The sequence below is a fragment of the Puntigrus tetrazona genome, unplaced genomic scaffold (assembly GCF_018831695.1).
Source record: "Puntigrus tetrazona isolate hp1 unplaced genomic scaffold, ASM1883169v1 S000000940, whole genome shotgun sequence".
NCBI lineage: Eukaryota > Metazoa > Chordata > Actinopteri > Cypriniformes > Cyprinidae > Puntigrus > Puntigrus tetrazona.
In genome coordinates this window covers 39,860-58,581 of record NW_025048540.1, presented here as the reverse complement: position 1 = coordinate 58,581, position 18,722 = coordinate 39,860, and the positions used below count along the sequence as shown (strand labels likewise).

At 36.6% G+C, this 18,722-nt stretch overlaps 1 long non-coding RNA gene across 1 annotated transcript; it reads right to left on the bottom strand.

The window, feature by feature from the left end:
- Positions 1 to 511: 511 nt before the first annotated feature.
- Positions 512 to 9,355, bottom strand: LOC122335897. Its single transcript, XR_006249020.1, has 4 exons — positions 9,308 to 9,355; positions 3,648 to 3,801; positions 616 to 707; positions 512 to 536 (listed from the first exon to the last, which is right to left on the bottom strand). It is a non-coding gene; the product is annotated as an uncharacterized LOC122335897 (long non-coding RNA).
- Positions 9,356 to 18,722: the final 9,367 nt, after the last annotated feature.

Here is an 18,722-nt window from a genome sequence, read left to right as displayed (position 1 = left end):
ACAAAACTGCATTTTGTTTAAAACGTAGTAAAAATGATATTTGGAAATATTACTGGAATCACAAGAACTGTTTTCTATTTAAATATGTTTTAATTTAGTCTTGCAATGGCAGCGTTGAGTTTTCTGCATCGTTACTCCAGTGTCCACGACTTTTCGTGCATATTTGCTGCTAGCAAGAAATGTTTTATTATTTGTAATGCTGAAAACAATTATGCTAATCTTTTGTAACATTATAAATGACTTTACTCTCACTTAAATTTAATACAAGTGTAAATAAAACCAACATAAAATCTTAATGACCCCAAACGGTATGGTTGAATGGTAGATGCTGCAATTTTGTAACTATAAGAAGACAAAAAAACAGGTATATTAATCCCATTATGATGATGACAAATTAATAAATGGATTCATATTATACATTTATATTTACATTAAATACATAGATGTTGACATACCTCGTATGCATAATCAAATAGCTCCAGTATGGTCAGGATACTTGCACCGATAAACAAAGCCCATCTGACCACCAATATCACCTGCAGCATAAATATATTTATGATTTAGAGGAACAGAGAGAGACAGAAAGATGAAAGGTGCTGCAGTGTGCTGTGTTACCTAGTAGACCCGCCACCTCGTATGCTTTCTTCTGCTCTATGGTCTCATAATTCAAAGCCTCAAAGAACACATCCAGAACAAGGATATTGTCCCTGCATCAACAGAACACAAAGAGTGATGTTTTGAAGTTATATATATATATTTGAAGTTTTCAAATTCATAACCAGAAAACAGTCTTCCTGCTAAACAGTGATTTGTTTGTTTACACCAGAATTAAATACACTGCACTTAACACAAGCAACTCAAGCAGAAGATTTCTGATGTTTAATATTAAGCTATTTAAACCAATGAGATTTCACAATGGGTGGAGCTAACCAATGTAATTCAACAGAAATAAAACAAAATGTCATGGCTGCTTAGGACAGTGAAGTCTATAAAAATGGTTTATAGTTATTCTAGCGATTACTGTACATCTGCGCTAGTGGACATCTACCCTAACATTTCATCCTGTGTGTCACCTGATTAGGATACGATTTTTGTTTTTGCTTTTTTTTTCTCACAGCAGTCTCGAGAACAGGCCAAAGACAAATTGGAAGTTATTGGATGTTATTGGTAAACTGCAAGAGGGTTAACCTCCAAACCCTGACAACAATTACACTAGCATTATCTCAAGCATTCATTACGCCTCTATTATGCTGCAGAGATGAATGATCTTGGCATGACCGATAATTTTCGTGTAACATGTGTGGAGGAGTTAAAGTAAACAAGCTTTTTTTCTATCATCATAAAATGAAGCAGTCTAGAAAAGCTTATCTCTCTAGTGGGACACCAGAGTGATGATATGCTGTCTGCTTTATGCTGATTTAATTGACTCTGCGCTTGAGCAACATCTCTCTGTGTATCTGTGTGTGTGTGTGTGTGTGTGTGTGTGTGTGTGTGTGAGAGAGAGAGAGAGAGAGAGAAGTCAGTATTCCCAATAGCACCACGTTGCAGACACATCAATCACAAGCTTATCGCTATGACGATGAACTAATGAATGGAGAGGATGTGATATCTGTCACTATATTGAAGAACATCTCCTGAATCTTCCTGACACAAAGCAAAGTGTTCCCAACTTGTCAGCTAAATGTCTAGAAGAGAAATAAATATGTCTGAGAGCCACATCAACTGTCCTGGCGTCCTAATGTTGCTTTTATTGTAGAGAAGCACATCTATTAACTGAGGCAACATTTCAAACACACATTAAGTAGGACAACAACACACAGGGGGAGTTTCTTTGAAACAACTAAGGCTTTCTCTCAAAATACCGTGTCCATTTCCTCATGTACAGTGTTGCAACCTGGGTCGTTGGATCTAGTCACGGAAAAAATTGTTATTTGTTATTACACCCTGTTGAATTCCATGGTTATCTGTATCAAGACATAATAAAAAAATTGCTGGTTCTTGTCAGTTCTTAAAATTTGGAAAATAGTACTTTAAATGAATTACAAATGAAATATCAGACCAAATCATTATTTATTTAACAAAAATAAAGCAAAGATGGAAAAGCTATGGGTAACAAAGTTAGGACACTGTATGATTCAATTGCCTGTAGATCTATTTTTAACAGCAATAACTTGAAGTAATTGTTTTTCTGTGTGACTTTATCAGTCTCTCACATTGTTCTGGAGGAGCACTCTTCTTTGTAACATTGCTCCGGCTTATTGAGGTTTGTGGGCATGAGTTTATGCACAGCTCTCACCACAGCATTTCAGTCAGGATGAGATCTGGACTTGGGTTTTCTTTTCAGTCGTTCTGTTGTATATTTGCTGGTCTCATCTGGACATTATTCTAAAAGACTTATGGTTTGATCAAATGCAGCTTTATTAAACCTAAACCACGTTTTTTATAGATAGATTCTGGCAGGACTTCCAAACATACCGTACTTTGTCTCATTGAGCTGTGTTATCATTGTTACTTTATACATGTTAACTGAGTTCTGTGGAGCCTGTGGTAAAATTCTTGGATGGTCTGGCATTTCTCTGAGCATTACACAATCTGATCTTGGGGTGTATTTGTTGGAATGCCTCCTACTTGTGGATAATCTACCTCACTGTGGAATGATGGCCATACTCTTCCCAGATTGATAGCAACAACACAGCAACACAATACACCTGAACGGTCCAGACAAGCAAACTACTAAAGTGTCTGAATTTATAGAAGTGCTCACACTTGATGATCAGTTATTCAGAGGCATTAGATTACCAATGCCTGACACTCTTAAAACTAATCGCGTTCAATTTAAAAGATTTTGTGTACATATATGTTTGCATAATGTCTATATTTATCATGCATATTTAAATACTTGCATGTGAATGTATATATTTAAGATTAAATCTTTTGTATACATTCAATTTATTTATACATAATTTTCATTTTATTTTAAATTGTCTTTACAATACAGACTTCCTCAAAATAATCTTTCTTTCTTTCTTTCTTTCTTTCTTTCTTTCTTTCTTTTCTTTCTTTTCTTTCTTTTCTTTCTTTCTTTCTTTCTTTCTTTCTTTCTTTCTTTCTTTTCTTTCTTTCTTTCTCTTTCTTTCTTTCTTTCTTTCTTTCTTTCTTTCTTTCTTTCTTTCTTTCTTTCTTTTCTTTCTTTCTTTCTTTCTTTTCTTTCTTTCTTTCTTTCTTTCTTTCTTTTCTTTCTTTCTGAACCTTTTCCACTCATTCCAGTCCTGTGATTCATGTGCAGTTTCATTCAATATTGTGAATAAACTGAACTCAATTCTTAATTTCAGAATTTTTCTCCAGCTTAATAACAGCACAGCTCATCCCTGCAATAAGAGTGCAGGCCTGTGATCATTAACAAGCTACATCTCTGTGATCTTGATATGAGGTGGAACATTAACTGGTAATCTTGCAAATTGGTGGCAGTAATGAGGTAAAGTTAAAACTTGTAAAAGGTATTACAAGGACAACAATTAAAAAGTTTGGATAGTGGAGAAAAAGCGGCAACATACATAAAAAATATACTTCAGAGACCTTTTTGAATGCTGAATCCAAAGCCGTTTGATGCATTTGAGGGGAAAGTGACTTTTTACTGATGTACTCACGTGATGTACTTCTCTGACCGGTTGAACTTCTTCTCCAGATAGCGTGCAGAAGTTTTACTAGGGATCTTGACCATGGAAAGCTCTTTGTTGTATCGAGTCATGTTACACGGGCTCCTGCAGATGCAGTTTGTGCCTTCAACAGCTGACAGAGCAGCTATGGAAGGCATGAAAGGGTATAGAGGAGAGGAAAAAAAAAAGAGAAAATGAGGAGAGACAGGAAAGGGTACAAGGAAGAAAGGGAGAATATATGTCAGTTCTTTCAGCAGGCAGCATTCCTGGGTTTTATGTATGACATTCCTTAACTGACAACGTAAAGAACATGAGGTCTTACCCTTCACTGCACAGAGGCTCTTTTAGTGTTTTCACACACACACACACACACACACACACACACACACACACGCAGACACACACACACACACATGCAGACACACACACACACAATGATTGGAGTATAATTCAACTTTTGGCCTTGTCAGAAGACTTTAAAATCGCTGCTGTCAACCCTTCACGGCTTGGAAAAATATTATGTGTTGCACTTTTGATTACCTTTAGAGAGATACTGCAAGCATGATGAAAACCACCACTATGAATCTGATAAACCGCAAGGATCATACTGTCAAAGTGCTTTATAACATTCCAGAGAAAACAAAAGACTGTTTGATGGACAGGTAAAACGTATTTACTGTAAAAGTATTTATCTTGAAAAAAAAACTGATGACATTTAGGTTTCGGTGAATGATAAAATGCCTCAGTGCTATAGTGAAGAGTCTAAGCAATGTGTACAGGATGCAATTGGAATGCCAATCATAGTTTGGAACCGAACTTAAAGCATCCTCATAGGATCAAATAAGTATTCTCCAAAAGACTCTACTGGATATAAAATTCATATCTGATTCCTGGTCTTTATCATTCTCCCACGCATTGCATTGGGACTGTGATTTCCATCCAGTGTCTTGCAGCTGGGCAGTTTAAGAAAATTACAGGAGCTACAGAAGATTAAAAACACTAAACAATTCCTTTTTAAATTCCTTTTGATATTCTACAGGGTCATTGCATGCTATTGTTTATCATAATAGCCTTATTTTTCAATGGCAATGTTGGATTTTTATTTTATTTTATGTTTTGGCTAGAATAAAATTAGTTTTATAACACATTCCTAGCTGGTTCTTTCCCCCTTTTTTGTCAAATACTAAAAGACAATAATTTGCTATTCTTTTGTCTGTTGCCAACGGCTGGAATATTTTGCTCTTGGCTGTGCCTTCCTCAGATTTCTAATCAGCTCATAACTTGCATGACCTGGAGCTGGAATCTGACCTTTCACAGAAACATTTTAAATTCCTCCTTCCTTGACCTTTTCTATCTCCACCTCTGTTTCTTCTCCACCCCTCTCTCACCCCTGCTGTTGGAGATGATGCTAAAGTCACATAATTTAATTGGAGAATTAAGTCAGATTTAACCTCCTCTACACGCACTCACTCACAGAAAATTGGACAGAAAACACACACACCAACACAGGGCTATTAAATCTGCTATAATCTTGTGCTAAATCCATCGTTCTGTATGAACTTTGCAGCACTGTTCGCATTCCCATAACTTTCTACATTGTTTCCTTCAAACATTGCCAGTGGCAGATCCTGTGCTTCAAACCACAAGGGATGTTTTATAGAAAATAGTTGGGAGTTTCATATTACAGCACTACTTGTACTACTTCAACAGTACAAAATATAAACAGTGCACAGACCTTTTCTGCATGCATGGAAAATTCAACTGATCTGTCAAAATGTACAGCATACAATCAAAGCATGCTGCATCAAAGATAGGCTTTTTGTTTATAGCACAATATGGTACAGTATATTTATAACATAATATAGTAAAGTTTATAGTTATTGTAAGGGTAAAAGGTAAAGTATCATTCAGTTTTTCCATTAATTAGATGTACATTTTAGCCATCTTTGCTTTTTATTAAAACATATAGTGAAATCATTTGGTTTGCATTCATAGTTCTGCCATTAAAACATATCTTCAATTTAAATATGCTGAATACATACATTTTTATTCGGTTCATAGAATAAATAACAGATTCATCTCTTACTGGGATTCTACTTTGTTTGTCATCAGGGTAACACTTTACAATAAGGTATCAGTTATTAGTTACTAACATTGCATTAACTAACATGAATGAACAATGAACAGTACATTTATTACCCTATTTGTTAATGTTAGTTATTGAAAATACAGTCAATAGTTAGTTTGTTAGTTCACAGTGCATTAACTTATGCTAACAAACACAACTTGTCATTTAAAAAATGTATTCATAAATGCTGAAATGAATATTAACTGAGTTTAATAAGAAGGCTGTAGATGTATTGTTCGTCCTTACTTCACGGTAACTAATGAACCTTATTTTACCATCATCATTTATTCATTTATTCAGCTAACTATGATTCTAATAGAACAGATGATTTAGTATTTTACATAAGTATTAAAACATTACGTCATTTACATAATGGGTATTTGTTATTTTTACCGTCAGGTTTTGGCTCTGGCTTTGACTGTAATTTGTAATATTTCCTTCTTGCAAATATTTGACTACCACGAGAGAGACAAACAGTTTTAATTGGTTTGAAATATTTTAACTATACAGCAACATGCTTATTTCTTAGAGTACTATTGTAGAAGTACTTTTATGTAACACTGCACAATATTTCCTCATTGAATACTGTTTTTAGCAGGCAGTATAGACTACAGTGCACAGTGTGCTGTAAGCACTACATTATCATTCCATTCTGAGCATTTCCTGATTAACATTCTGCTTGTAATAGTCCTTTTTCTGTCTCTGAGTGTTTTCTATCATTGCCAATCTCACTCATTCTGTTTTTTCTTTATCTTTCCTTTCTTTAACTCCAGCAATTTCCTTTCATACCTCTAATAACCTCCCATTCAGTTTTAAATGTGTTCATCTGCATATTGTTCTGGTGAAAACGAAAATACATATTCCTTCTTTCCTCAGGGTGCTGTGAACAGAAAGTTGGAGTTGGTGATAATTTCTCTCCACTTTGCCAAAGATAAGAACCAGCTGTCAAGCATTTTTGAAGCCAGCAGTGGAAGTTTTGGACAAGCTGTTCAGCCTCTTGTGCTGTGCCGTTGTGCCATTACTTGTCAACTGAGGTCAGAGACTTCCCACTCCAACTTTTCCGGTCTATCCATCTTCATACTCTATCGGCTTTAACTTGCATAATTGTGCACAGAGCATTCTAATAATAAAAAGGTAAAATGTGTGAAATTGGACATATTAATAACCCCGAGGACATCTTTGGAAATGGCTCGTGTGATGAATACCTGAGCCGTTTGAAAATGTACAGTCCTAGCTGTGCTCTAATTTGAATTTCCTCATTAGTGGAAGATAATTAGTGAACATGGAGCCAACTTGCTTATTATGTGTGGGATAGACTGCTGGTATATACTGTCAGATGGTACGTAGAGAGGGAGTTAATGAGGGCCAGACCGCATTCTGTTGGTAGGGATGGTGCACAAAACAGTTCAAGTCTTTGTTTTCCCTGAATAATACATTTCCAAAATAATGACTTAATTTGTGCGAGTTCACGAGGGGATTTGAAGTTCAATAACGGAGTCTCAGTGTCAGGAGGAATCAAGATCCATGAAGAAAATGCAATTATTTTGCAAGGGACCCGAAGCATACTTTCAAAGTTTCTACTTTCTACTTCTACTTAAGTTAATGTAGTCTAATTTGGTGAAGATTGTGAAGATTATACATATTACGTTCTGATGTCTAAAGTCTAGTGCTTCCAGCTGCTGTGCAAGAGAGACACAAGCACACATGCAAACAAACTGATTTGTTCTATTACATTTATTTTACTTTTTGTTCCTCCGCTTGCCCTTTTACCCTCTTCAAGGATGCGGCTTCAAAACAAAACACAGCTAAAGAGGAGGAAGATGTGGAGCAGAGAATGAAAGAGGGACGCATGCTGCTGTTTTCGTGAGTTTTGCCCATGTAATTGTATTTGTGGAGGGTCAGAGCAGTAATACTCATGAAGGGCTGCTTTTGGGCATGTGTATTTTGTGGCACTGGAGTTTGTTAGGTGAATGAAAATGAGCCCAGTGATACATCAGGATTCAAAACACACTTTATCCGTTCAGCCAGTCTCACTGATGAAAAAAATGTCAAAAACATCTGGACTCAAACCGTGAAAGCGAGCAACACAGCAAAACCTGCCTGTGTGCGATTTTTGTGGATGACAAACGAATTTTATTTTGTGTCATGCAGGTCAGATATGGAGGTTTACTTGTTTAATAATAATAAAAAAAATCATAATAAAAAAGTGACTGTGCAGTTTTGGATGCAGCCTATTTATATTACAGAAAAGTACAGTGTTTCCTAATTTTGGCACTGAGGTACATTAGCAGTGCTCATTTTGGATGTCTTATGTCCATCTTTATTTTAAGCTCCAATTCTTGCTATTTCTAAACCATTAACTACAATGTTTTGTCTCAGTAAACTCTTAATTTGCTAGTTATTAATAGTAGTGGCTGGTGATTAATGTAGTTGATACGTTTAGGTACTGGGATTATTGGTGTACTGTTGAATATGGTCATGCAGAATATGTGTCTTATATGTACTAATTAACATCCAATATGTTAAAAATAGGCATGCTAAAAACAACTAGTTTAAAGTGAAAATTGGTCCCTATCCTAAAATGTTATCAAGTGCTACAGATGCCAGTACAGTGTTAAACCTTCACAGTAATAAAATGTAAAATAGCAGTGTTAATGTTGCAAAATCCATCAATTATTAAATCTATCTGATTCAGCTAAAAAGCAGGTTTTACTCTCATCTGATCAATGTCAGTGCAGTCAAATTTTTAGAATATTACAAAATATGGACCACAGGAGACATACAAAATATACAGTGTTGGAGTTCTGCAGGATCAGGACTAAGATAAGTCATATCGAACTTTACATAATTTTTTTAAAAGTATAATTGTCAGATATAATCAGAACGTGAATGCTGTTACGAACAAAACCTTGATTGGAGCATTTACAAGCAAAAAGAAATGCAAACTCTCAATGTGTCAAAATTAAATGCTATGTTTTGACCCAATTTAACACACATTCAACAGTATATGTCAGAGGCGTTAAGATCATTAAAAAAGAAATTCACAAAAGTTTTGTTGTAAATATGCCTGACAAGATTGTTACACTGAATGACATTTTAGTAGATAATGTAGAAATCAGGAAAATGTGTGATATTTATTTTTGCTCAGAAAAACGTACAAAATAATTACAATTAATTTAAACAGAAAACAACAACAATTTAAAGCAGTATTACACTTATTTTTGTTATGGTTACTTCCCTTTAAAGTCTTTGACCAATGTATTAATTATAAATGTGTGTAGAGACTAGCGTGTGGACATGGTACTCACTACATTATAAGGACTAAATGTACCCAACAAGCATAGTAATACCAGTCATTTTTGACTGTGTGGGGATATTTTTTGGTTACTTTCTGTGAGGCTTATGGGTAGGGGTAGGGTAAGGGGATAAAAAATACAGTATGTACACTATAAAAACCTTTACGTCCATGAAATGTTCCCATAAAACATGTGAGTGTGTACGTGTGTGTGAAGAGCACACTTACCCAGAGCAGGTTCAGCACAGTCCTTATATTGTTCAGGAGTGCAGTACGTAAGAATCACCTAGAAATGAGAGAAAAAACAAAGAAGCAGAAAAAATGTAAGTGCCAAGGAAAAGTTTTTCTTTATTCAGCCTTCTTAAATTAATAATGAAACACTGAAAACGTGTTCTGAGTAGGAGAAAAACTGACCCAGCCTTAACTCCAGCCAAACTCAGCAGCACAACAAGGAAATAAACTCCTGGGAATGTGTGTGTGTGTGTGTGCGTGTGTATGGAAGAAAGTTTTGTGCACGTCTGCACTTGCTCTTGGCCAAAATGTATCAGACGTATCCTGAATGTACATCACAAAGCAGTCACAATCAGTTAATGAATCTATAATTACAGTATTAGAGCATGGCGCCTGTGTGAATGAAGGACTAATCATCTATGAGATAATTGTCCTGTCTTGAGCGTCAGTTGAAGTAGCAAGAGGTAGAGTTTGGCACCTATGGGTCAGAATTAAGGGACCTTAAAAAAAGTGCAGTTTTATCAGATAGGTGAAAATGGAGACCGTATAGTGTCATTAAAAGAGACCGGTTGAAAATGAAAATGACTGCAGTATTAAGATCAGTTATTATGAGAGAGCATAAATTGGCATTAAGAATAGGGCGTAAAGGGCACTAAGCCACAATGAAAAGTTCATGAAATCTTATTATGAAATCATGGAAATATAGTGCGCCTTTAAAAAGACCATTTAGCAACAGTTAAAGATGACTATTTATCAATGGGCCAAAAATTACCTTTTAATCAGTGAAATGAAATTAAAATGGAACGTTTCTGAAGACCATTTTGTGCAGAGATCTTCCACACTTCTCAAATTATACAATATGTCAAGTTCACTCACAGTTCATACTTACAAGCCCTTGCTGTCAGTTTTTGGGCTTGTTCCAAACCACCTTTGACCCACAGAAAACTAATTCAGTTCTATACTCTGACCTCATCTAAACAAGTTCAGTCAGGTTTTTGCTTTACTGCCAAATGCAAACCACAGATGCCACGAGCCATCAAGTTATCGCTCCACACAACCTCATGCTGACTTGCTTTCTGCCAGAATATGAGAAGTGACCTTAATGAATGACTGTTCATCAAGAATTAAAGACCTTAGATGGGTTTACACAGAGAAGATGGCAACAGTGGTTCCTGCTGGCTTCGTGATAGACAGTACAAACTCTATTTATCATAACTATTCAGTCAAAGACATTATTAGTGATGACTTCGTTATGTCTGTCATCTGAGTACAAAAATAAAGGGGTGGAAATCTGTTCTGATTTATATGCAACTTAAGTATACCTTCCCAAATGTACTATCAAGCCTCTGCATCTGATCCAGAATGCAGCAGAGAAAGTGGTCTTTATTGACCTGGAAAATGCTCATGTTCCTCCTCTCTTCATCAGGATACACTGGCTACCAATAACCTCACTTGTAAAATGCACGGTATGGATCTTCGCCTACAAGGCAACAACTGGTGCTGTACCAATGTACCTAAATTTGCTAGTTCAAACTTATGCTCCTTGTGTAAGGAGCTTGTGTTCCTTGTGGATCCATCCCAATGAGGTTCCTGGACTGTGTCCCAGCTGGTGGAACGACCTCTTTAGTCTATAGACTAAATACCTTCAAAAAACATCTAAAGACACATCAGCACGTGACCAACTAATACTAGCACTTTTCTATTCTATTCTATTCTATTCTATTCTATTCTATTCTATTCTTTATAGTCACTGCTTTAAAGATCGTATTTAGTGTTTATAAGTGCTTTTATGTAGATTGCTTTTATTATTAATGGTATTATTTTTATAAATAATTATACAAACAATATACAAAAAAATTATATCAGTATTTTTGTTTTGTTAGGATAACTTCTGAAACTGAAAGTGAAATTCAATGAAGATAATGGAAAGTGTCAAGCATTTTTACGTTTGGTGCATTACCAGGCATGTAGACCATCCTGCAGTTGCAGTTATCTACGATGTAGCGCGTCTCACACTCGTCACGGCAGGCAGACACACTGTACACCTGAAAGAGGCCTGAATCCAGGGCTCTGGACACACACTCGCCCCACGGAGGAGGAAGGTATGTCAGCTGAAGGAGAAGAAAAGATTATAATGCATTAGACAGACTGATTAGCATGTGATTGACATTCTCCTGCAACAACATTGGCAATAGAGGTATTTAAACTTTTAATTTAATTAAATTTTGGGAGTTGGTGGGAAGTATGCTGCTTTTGCCAATATCAGTGGTCAATGCAAATCTCTTTTATTTTATCTCAATAAACACCAATTAGTTTCATACTCTGACAGCTTGCCCACTGAGCATTCACAGTCCATTTCCTAACCCTCTAATGTCATATCGAACACAAAAACTTCCCTGGAAGATAATAGCACTGGGCAGATACAATGAATGTTTTGAGCCAGAACTAATTTGTTATTACAGTTACTATTGTTTTAAATTAATTGGATTGGCATTGAGTTTTGTTTGAGTGAATAAACTAGATATTCACAAGCATAACTGTATTTTCCTGTTAAGCCTGTTTTGACCTTTTCTGCTTTCTGTACAATCGCTCACAGAAATTGCTACATAATTAATGTTCATGAATTTGCTCTGTATATCTCAACACTGCAAGCAAAAACAAAATAAGCTGTCAAAGTTTGCCTAAAAAAAAGCAACAACAAAAGTTGAAAATGAAGATTAAAAACAATTAATATCAACACTATACAATGAAGTTCTAATTGTACATGTACTAATACGTTATTAAAATCAAAAGCTAAATCACTTAATATTAGCTAATGGACCTGAGCTAACATAATCCTACAACAAACAATTCTATGTTTATGAACTATCATTAACAAAGATGAATAAATAATGTGTCAAATATATAGTTCACTGGTAGTTAATACATGAATTAAAGAGACTAATGAGACCTTGTTTTACAAAAGAAATTATTTCACTTAAAATTCTATATGTTACAGAGCTAAAAATTAAAGATATAATTGTCAAAAATGTCCATTGCTTTTCATCTGACATCAGTTCGATCAATCAGTCTCTTCCTGTCTAAGTGGGAGGTTGACAGCAATACTAACCCCCTACTGTATTACTGGACATGTTTGCTTCCTAAATAAATTGATAATAGATACTCTATCCTCTGGATATTTCTAGAATGGCATCTTTAACCAAATTTGGTGCAAAGCTAAATCCATGCATGTCATAATTAGCTCTAAAATCACCTTAATATCAGCCAGGAAAACAAAAAAAAAAAACTAAAAATACTCTATGCACAACACATCACAATCATTGAAAAAGTGAATTAGTTCCAATTTGGCACACAAAGCGCACAGCGTCCCTCCCTTCTGTTCTGCGTGAGAGTGATAAACAATTGTATGAATTTATCCTAAAATGATAATTAAAATGATGCTTTACAGAGGTCTTTGCGTAAAGACTTTTCATAGACACAAGAAGCGTGTTTTGTCAGAAGCAGCAACAGGCATCCCGCTGGCATGAGTCCACCGGCTGGAAGGATTGTTTGCTGTGTTACAAACTTCTAGCACGATCACACTCCATAATCCTCCATGAGCAAACACCTGAACTGGTTCTCGTATCAGTGAACCTGGCAGCAGATGGATGGGGAAGGCGGCAGGAGGGAAGGGCGTTAATGTCAAGGAGAGAGAAATATGGAGCAGGATTAAGGATTTAAGAGGGAATGACAAAAGAGATCGTAAACAACAAGAGGAAGAGACACGGCACAGGAAATGGCAGGTGGAGAGGAGGAAGAGCCCATCTGCCCCAAAACAATAGGTCGTCCACATCCACACTTCTCCAAGCATACATTACCCATGCTCCCATGCAGGTCAGCTTCATTTAGTCTCAACGGGAGACATCATGGATAATGTGGTCTTAAGACCGAAAGAGCCAAATGTGAGTAATGAGCTGACTTGGAGGGGATAAGAAGGACATAATCTCTTTCCAACTGCGTCTGGAAACCACTGAGCATCAGGCACAGATTGAGGAACCGATTTCACGCGGCTGCTGATGGGAAAAAGATATCTGACAGGCAAATGAAATTTGTCAGTGGAGATAAAATCAAAGCTATTTTGGCATGGGAAGACTTTAAAAGGCCTGTCGTCTTACCTCTGCTCTTGGAATCAAAAATAAACCCAGCATCCAGATCTGACGCTGGGTATCAGAGAAACGCTGACAAAAGCCTGCCGCAACAAACAATATCTTTAAAACAAAATCAACGACAAATTCTCTGGTAAACAGCCTTATAATAACTTCATTTGCATTTCTGCAGTGTTCCTTCAGAGGTGTTGTAGCCTATAGACTCTCTTTGAACTACATGAAAAATAAGCTTAATTAAGTATTTCTCAGACTGTATGAAATCACGCTTTATCTGTGTATTACTTGTTGCGATTGCATCAGTAATTCCAACATCAAAGGAAAAACATGTAAATAAAAGTATGAAAATATACAATAAAAAAGAAATACATAGGCCTACTACTTAGTTATTAAAATAGTTATTAAAAAGTTTAAAAAGTAAAAGTAAAAAAGTCAATATATAATGTATATATAAATCACTGAATATAAAAAAATTTAACTGAACAATGTTTTTCAGTATCTCACTGTTTGAGCCTCATTCTGATTAAAAATTTGATATAACTATGCATACATTTGGATATAACTATTAGTCATAAGATATGGCCTAATACTAGAAAGCATTATAACGTTAAACTGATAGCGCTATAATTATTACACATCGTTTTTACAATCAGTTCTTACTGTTAACATTACAAGGTTGTGTGAGCTATAATTTTTAATTCAATCAGTCAATTGAGTTGCAGAAAATGCTGATGTTCCATTCACATTAATTATTCATCAATGATTAAGACAGCGAGAGTGTAAATCAGGGTTCTGCCCTTCATAATGACCTTCCCTCCAGCATCAGTGTGTGAAGCTCATAATTGCTCTATGTGTGATCACACTCAACTAACTCTGAGGGTAGGTACCTTATATACCACCTTCTGTCACTATGCAGCTCTGATCATTTGAGGGGCCTTTTTCCCCTCAATATTATTGAGGTTTTACTGTGTTTATGATCACGTAACGCAGCACAGGTAAACACCAAACCCCCCCAACAAAAAAATGAAATCGCCATATTCATGAACTACATGAAGAAAATATTTATTTATTATTCTTTTTATTTTGTATGTTCATTTATTTATTTTGCGAAAGAAAGAAAAAAAAATTATGTGTTCTCAAAGATAGTTCCAGCCATAATAAATGTTTTTATCTTAATAAGAAAAATGGTGAAGGTACGTGAATATGAAGGATGGTAGTGCAGTAAAATACTACACAAACCATTTTACATTCATGACAATACAAATATGTTTGATTAAATGATAACAACAAACCATTTCAAAATCAGCTGGTTTAAACTCAGTTCATCTTTTTTATCCTAATGATGGCTATACCAACCAAAACATTAATAATAAAAGAAAGTCTACACTTAAGTGAGTGTGCAGTTGCATTTTTTAAAACATGATTAATAACACATACCACAGCTCTAAGCAATAAAACCAAAAAACAATGTTGATATTCTATAGCAAATTTATCATATAGTGACGATATTGTCAAAAGTCATCTAATTGAACGCTGGGAATGATCGTTTTCTCCTTTAAACTAGTTTGAAGACCTTATTTAACATATTTACTTGCAGAGCGTGTGTGTGGTTGGGGGGGTATTCTGCCAGAGGATCACTAGAGACGCTCCCAGATGGAGGAAGGAGGGATGAGGAGGGAGTGGAAAATATATCTTGCTGCTGGATGTTTTTAGGTTTTTTTTGCGGGTCCTATAAGCCCAAAGTAAAGTTAATTAACCAGTGCTAAATTTACAGAGCTCCCAGCTGAGCTAAAGCACAGGAGAGGAATGAAAAGGCATTTCTGAAAGGAAAATGTCATTCAGACTCAATCTGTGAACTCAAGACTCTTCAATCAACTGAAAAGCCATTGCAGCTCACCCTACTAGCTGCATTCATATTGCATGGCTTTAGAAATTGGCCACATTCACCTTGTTTGTTCTTTTCTCCTTCTCTCTGGGTCTTTGTAATGGGTTTCTTGCAACATTGCATCAGAGACATTACGGCCCCTGGCTAGAGACATCAGGGTTAATGATAATTAGCTGCAGATACACTCTCCGGTCGGGAGGATATTTAAAAACAAATCAGTTTCCAGAAATCTAAAGGAGATTGGTTATTGTATTATTTTTGTTTAAATACTAATTTCACAGCTTTCTTTGTTCTGTTAATGGAAATTTCTAAAATTAATGTAATGATTATGTTAAGAACACTGACCCAAATTGACGTTTGGTAAGATAAAGAGTGATGAAATTTAAATGTCCAGACAAATAATATTTAATTATGAAGAATAATGTGATTTTATTGTCCGTTTTTACAATATATCAGAAGGTGAAAGATGGAAAGAAAGAAATATTCAGTAAACATCCAGGAAGCAAATCAATTAATCAAAGATATATCACAAAATAGTCAACATACTTTCTGAATTCAATAAATGTTCAGTAAGCTATGCTTACTGTTGAGAATATACTGTATACACAGAGTGAGATTTACAGTTTAGCATCTGAAGGACAACCAGGCCTGAAAAAGAACAATAAATTAATATGTTGTTGAAAATGGTCCTTGACACGTCACGGTGAACTGGCCATGAAGAGCACTCAGACTTTTCCCAGTGGGTCGGCCAAGTTGTCAAAACCAAGTTTGTAAGAAATTATTTCTGGGAAGACGTTCTGATCTTGTCAGGCCACCTCATTTGTTCAACGGGAGGAGTAGTTTAACAAGGGGCTTCTTTAGAAAAAATGAATCTTACCAACCCCAAATGCTTCAACGGTAATGCATATTAAACCAAAATTGGAGGCGGCTCTAATGGCACTAAAAAGTGAGTTTACTCCATTAGCAGCATATCAGTGCCTCTCTACTGAGGTAATAAAGTTAAGAGAATTATGACAGAACCGTGATATGTCTAATGTTTAAAACACACTGGAAAAAAATATTATTGGATCTGATCTCTGACTCTAACACGGATAAATGCATCAACACAATAACGCCTCCACAGTAACGTCAATGCCTGCTTTCACATCATTACCTCCTTTGCCTGCCCACTGACACCCAGTGAATTTTCCTAATGAAGTGCCTGATTGTGTCAGTTACATAATTATATTTTTGGTTCACGCATGTCAGCGTGAATTGTTTGTGAACCGGTAAATATCGTATGATAATGTCTGTCCTACACAAACATGACAAGTTTATTTGCATTTAAATTATTATTAACACATATTAATTATCTCGACACAAAGTCAATGGCTGCTCTTTTGGCTGAACTCAATGTCTGAACAAGTTAAGTTTAAGTTGCTTTAATAAAAACTTCAACAGGTGCTACAAGCATCTGGAAGGCAGGATAATTTGCTTTTCTGAGGCGAGAGAGACTTTCGATTGTCAAAATCGATTTTTCAAATTACAAAAATAATGATGGAATAATGATACTGACATTAAGCCTGTCGACATCTCATCTGAGCGATACTGAATCGGAAAGTACATTTCACGAGTTCGCACTTACGTATAATTAATCATAATAACGGTAAAAGTAAGCGTGTTTGGCGAGCTGTCAGGAGAGGGCTCGGAACTAGGTGGACTACCGAGTCAGAGTTTTTTCCTCTTGTCCGTGAAAGCGGACAGGACTCGGTGTCCGACCCGATCCCTGAGTGCCCCCGAGAGGATAGTAGAACTAGGAGGAATGGAGATTGGGGTGGTGGAGGATGCTCGGAAGCGAGATGCTCGAGGTAAGAAGCTTGTGCGAATTTATAGTAGGCTTCTCTTGCTCTGGTTGGATAATTGCGTGATTAGAAACGAGAAGCCAGCGCGTTAATTATCAGTCGTGCTTCTCCGAAATTTGTTTATAGCTAAACATCATTTCACGAGTTCGCACTTACGTATAATTAATCATAATACTTGGTAAAAAGTAAAGCGTGTTTGGCGAAGGAGTATCGCGTGATAGTTTAGCTCAGCCTGTGATCTGTATGCTTCATTGAATTGTATAATCTGGGGCGATCAGCGATTGGTGATGCTACAGCAGATCATATAGTGTGGCATCATTATAAACATTATCTCTGGCGAAATTATCAGCGGTGATTTGACTCCAAACTTTAGATCTATGGCTGGTTGGTGTAAATCAATCTGCGGGCGGATCGACGATTGTCTTCAGCTGGCGGTCTTCTTTAATAACAACGTGTGATAGTGCTGTGGGAGCTGTCATGGCGTTGATTCAACTCATTTTTGATCTGCGTGAACTTGATGGTGATGACGTCGATGGTCAGCGATGTTGTGCTCGACGACAGTCTGTCTGTAACATGACGTGTGTGTGAGGTGTCCACAGTGGTGGTGCCAAACTCAGCTTTGATCTATATAATGATGAATTGATATCACATCCAGCGAACGATCCAGCGATGAATTTAATCTTCTCTCATTAACCATCGTGGCAGTTTCTTCATATCGTCTAAGTGAGCCGATCCGACGATTGGTGCAATATCTACGTGTTGCGGCCACATCTGATGCTGATTATATCGCGTTCTGATGAGCGATCTGCGGCGTTGATTGATTATATATTAACCACTCGTGATGGCGGTTTGTAATTAGCCGATGTGGCGGGCGTCGTGATGGATCTAATCATCTACTAATGTTAACCACCAGATCAACGGTTATCTCTTAATCATATGTTGGGCGATCCAGTGATGTTACAATCATCACCCTATTGTTGTAGCGATGGCGATTTGTATATTATATGTTTGAGCGATCCGTGGTGGATGCAATGCTCTGTAGTCATATGAAGCGATGGTGTAATCTCGGGTGATCGGTGGGTGATATCAGCTGAAGCGATCACCTAATAACAACGTATGACAGCGTAGCTCAGCGACTATCCAAGCAGTGGGTACAAAACTCAAACACGTAGTACTACCGCCTTTAGCCGGGCGGTGATCGTCTGCGGGCGATCTGGCCAGTGAGTGCGAACTCCAACTTGATGATCACTGTAATGTGGCATGCTGTGTGACATTGGATGTTTGGCGAAACCATTACGGTCGATTGTAAACTCAGTTTGATCATGTTGGACAGTGAACAGTTGCTGATCGGATGGTTAGGCGGTGGGCAGGGTGGTGTAATAGTGACGTGATGACGCATCTGGCAGAACTGCCGTGTGGTGATGCAAATCAGCTTTGCGATCTATAACAACATTAGGTAATCATATCTGCGTGAGTGGATTAGTGATGATTGTCGCTCTGCCTCGTTATTACCTGGTGCTTAATTTATCGTCATCTGGCGAATG